A 4,444-nucleotide genomic window follows, 5' to 3' on the forward strand; every position below is an offset into this window, starting at 1 on the left:
CATATGCAAAAATACAATGATTCATCAAAAAGAATAAATAATATATATATATATATAGAGAGAGAGAGAGAGAGAGAGAGAGAGAGAGAGAGAGAGAGAGAGAGAGAGAGAGAGAGAGAGTAATCACCTTTTGAGAGAGAAATAGAAAATAAAAGAGAAAAAGAAACATCAAAATAAAAAATATAGTCATAAGTCAAACACCAAATTATCTAAGTTATGATATATAATAGAATAATATTATATTTTTGTAAACTATATTTTTGCAACCCAAAATAAAATTCTAAAGAAGTCATAAATACATCAATCTAAATTAGAGATACAAAAAGTAAAAAATTCACACCAAAATAAAACATGAGAGAGAGAGAGAGAGAGAGAGAGAGAGAATAATCACTTTTTTCATGTGAGAAATATGTATAGAATGTGAGAGAAAATGTCATATTTATAGTAGTAGAATGGGGATAAGAATAGTCCAAATAAAATGAAGAGCAAGAGATAGATGAAGAGTAACATTAAGGTTGAGAGTAGTAGAGAGATGAAAAGATAAAAGAGAAGTTATGGTTGGGAGTAGTAGAGAAAAATGAGAAATTGGTAGATGATGTAGCCGCTGATGTGGCTCATTGGGAATGTAGCAATAATAAATACTACGCTTCAGCTTTTAAATATATATATATATATATATATGTAAACATGCAAAAGAGATGATCATATTTTGGTAAGAACAACACTTTATTAAGACTATTTTCACATTCTTGGATATTTGCATAAACTTATTCCCTGCCATGCATATGGACTACAAGTAAGTCATATTTATAGTTATAATACACATAAAAGCTGTCCTCATTCCAAACCGCACTAGCTAGTGCTTATCTTAATTGAACTTAATTTGGTATTTAGGCTGTTTATTCGGATAAAAGAGCCCATAATTTTTCTCGTATTTAGGAGTCCTGTTATTCTCATTAAACATGGCAAACATTTAAGTTTCTATGGGCCCGTTAGGCTTCTTTGGAGTCCCTTTCTGCACATGCTTGATCAAATTTTTGTTGTAAAGGCTTGCATATTCAAAAATTGTTGCCCGCCCTCCTTCAGAGGGCCAACCAGTCTCAGACACAACGATCTTCAAAGACCCCCCATTGGCCTTCTCTAATGCTGAGTAAAAGGCATCCAAAATGGCATAAAAAATGTTTTGGTATCCAAGTTCGCCATCTTGCACTATAATTGATGGGGAAGTAAAAAGAGCATACTCAAGACGAATGTCTTTAGTATCACCGATGTAACTTAAGTATGGATACATGTTAACGAGTAATGGGTACTTATACGTCACTAAGAAGCCAATGATAGGATCAAGACATAATTGGTATTCAGATGTGAAGGAACCTTTTGATGGAGGGTAGAACTCTGCAAAGGCCGCTTGATTAATGGGAGTGGAGACTTGAATCTTTTTTCCAAGGCTAGCATTATAAACGGCAGTTTGAATGTTTTTCATGGCAGGGAAAAGAAATTGTGCATATGGATCGTTAGGCTTTATTTTATTGCCAACTGCAATATATTTGAATGTGACATCTAATATATATATATATATATATATATATGCAAACATGCAAAAGAGATGATCATATTTTGGTAAGAACAACACTTTATTATGACTATTTTCCCATTCTTGGATATTTGCATAAACTTATTCCCTGCCATGCATATGGACTACAAGTAAGTCTTATTTATAGTTATAATACACATAAAAGCTGTCCTCATTCCAAACTGCACTAGCTAGTACTTATCTTAATTGAACTTAATTTGGTATTTAGGCTGTTTGTTTGGATAAAAGAGCCCATAATTTTTTCAAAAAAAAAAATAAGAGAGCCCATAATTTTTCTCGTATTTAGGAGTCCTGTTATTCTCATTAAACATGGCAAATATGTAAGTTTCTATAGGCCCGTTAGGCTTCTTTGGAGTCCCTTTCTGCACATGCTTGATCAAATTTTTGTTGTAAAGGCTTGCATATTCAAAAATTGTTGCCTGCCCTCCTTCAGAGGGCCAACCAGTCTCAGACACAACGATCTTCAAAGAACCCTCATTGGCCTTCTCTAATGCTGAGTAAAAGGCATCCAAAATGGCATAAAAAATGTTTTGGTATCCAAGTTCGCCATCTTGCACTATAATTGATGGGGAAGTAAAAAGAGCATACTCAAGACGAATGTCTTTAGTATCACCGATGTAACTTAAGTATGGATGCATGTTAACGAGTAATGGGTACTTATACTTCACTAAGAAGCCAATGATAGGATCAAGAGATTCAAGACATAATTGGTATTCAGATGTGAAGGAACCTTTTGATGGAGGGTAGAACTCTGCAAAGGCCGCTTGATTAATGGGAGTGGAGACTTTAATCTTTTTTCCAAGGCTAGCATTATAAACGGCAGTTTGAATGTTTTTCATGGCAGGGAAAAGAAATTGTGCATATGGATCGTTAGGCTTTATTTTATTGCCAACTGCAATATATTTGAATGTGACATCTCTATAGTTTTGTACATTGTTTCAGATCCATGTGTTTGCGTAGTCTTGGCTTGAAGCAATTCTTTTAAGCTCTTTATCAGGGATACCAAGCATGAGCTCAATATTGGTGCCTCTAAGGGCTTGGAGGGCATCTTTGTTTGGGTCATAGAGTCTCATCCTTCCGATGTTATATTGTTTATAAATATTTATAACTTCTACTGGGGAAGGTAAGTTGTTGCCAAGCGTTCCATAGCAAACACCTATCTTTGCAGTTGATTTTGATAGAACAACATGTCAATTTCTATCCATATTCCCATCATATGCTCACAAAGTATTTAATTTAAGAATTGCTAGACTCGCATAATGTTGAAATTTAAGTTTATTTATATAAAGAAGAGTTATATATATGGATGGAATGGTTATTGACAAATGATGGATTTGAGATTGGGCACAAAAGGTGGGTGTGTACTGTGTAGAGAGCATTAGGTTAAAGTTAAACTATGAGTTTATAGAAGCTAGTTTGGTTTTACTTCGTCATACAAGTAGGGTTAGCATTTGATCTTATGTTTGGATTGAGGGAGATAAGATGAAAGTAGAGGAGAGGAGAATGGACGATGATTAGAATGAAATAAATTTTAGAATATTCCAACCACTTTTTAAAAGATTAATATTATCAAAATTATATTTGTAGACAGATATAATTTAATATTACACACATATCGATTGTTATCATGCTAAACAAATCCAAGATGATTTAAAATTATTTTTCTAAGTTAAATAATTTTGAAAAGACTAAAAATTATAGTTTTATCATGCTTTTAAAACAAATTAAAAATTTGATTATAGAATTGGATGATAAATAATTTCTTTCTAAGGTAACATTTGGCATACAATAGACAAGGTATAGATAGTACATATAACAAATCTTTTGGTTTTATATGATGATCTCATATCATACATGTTAACTGTTCCAAGTTCCAACAATGCTATATATATACAACAAATTTTACTTTTTTTTTTTTTCACAATATTGGGATGGCAAGTTATGATTAGTATGACATTACTTTCATAAGGGTCATTAATTGGCATTACTTTGATATTGATAATATATCACCTCAATAATGGTTGATTGTAATAGTGGATAAAAAAAGGTGGGTTCATCACCACTTACAATAGACCACACATCAAGTTGTGGCGAAGAGAGAGAGAGAGAGAGAGAGAGAGAGAGCTGTTATGTCTATGCTAGCCATCAGCATCACAAACAGTAGCATTAAGGACATTGCTGAAGGACTATCTCCAGTTGAATTAAACTTAGCCATTAAAAAAAACTTGGAAGAGAAGACCAATAGCTTGGAATGAAAAGCAACTATGCCGCCAAATACTCTTTTTATAGAGAGATATGCTTGTGCTTGAGATCGAGATTTTTGGGTGACTATAGCGAGTCAAGCACTCCATGGAAATTGATTGCTTAGTAGTCATGCCACCACAAGCACTCCATGGAAATTAAGTTATACTAAATTATCTATGGCAACCAAGTGCGTCACTTAGAGCTCGTCTAACTGGTCCATGGAAATTAAGTTATACAAAATTATCTACGGCAACCAAGTGCATCACTTAGAGCTCCTCTAACTAGTTGTTATTTTGTTGGACTTTGTCATTCCTCTGGAAAATTTAGGCTTCTCTACATTGAGTTGTGAGAATGTTTATTTATATAAATGATCTCTCATTATAGCATGTTGCCTTTCTACGAGGTCCTCATTGAGTAACAGAAGCTCTGATACTGTTGTGTGATAGTGAGAACTCTAATATGAAATATCATTTGTGCAAATAGTAGAAGCTCTAGTTTCTCTTGAGTAATAGCACTCATAGATTGGAGCAAATAACAGAAAAGACAAATAAAGCACCAAGCACACAAAAACGCAATATATTATGTGGTTTAACAAGTAGCCTATAT

General features: G+C 33.4%; 2 pseudogenes; both read right to left on the minus strand.

The window, feature by feature from the left end:
* Positions 1 to 868: 868 nt before the first annotated feature.
* On the minus strand, positions 869 to 1,597 carry LOC136061595 (glucan endo-1,3-beta-glucosidase, basic isoform-like; annotated as a pseudogene).
* A 239-nt stretch (positions 1,598 to 1,836) lies between these two features.
* Positions 1,837 to 3,809, minus strand: LOC112006860 (glucan endo-1,3-beta-glucosidase-like; annotated as a pseudogene).
* Between the last annotated feature and the right edge of the window lie 635 nt (positions 3,810 to 4,444).

Source organism: Quercus suber, unplaced genomic scaffold (assembly GCF_002906115.3).
Source record: "Quercus suber isolate HL8 unplaced genomic scaffold, Cork oak 2.0 scaffold_332, whole genome shotgun sequence".
Taxonomy (NCBI): domain Eukaryota; kingdom Viridiplantae; phylum Streptophyta; class Magnoliopsida; order Fagales; family Fagaceae; genus Quercus; species Quercus suber.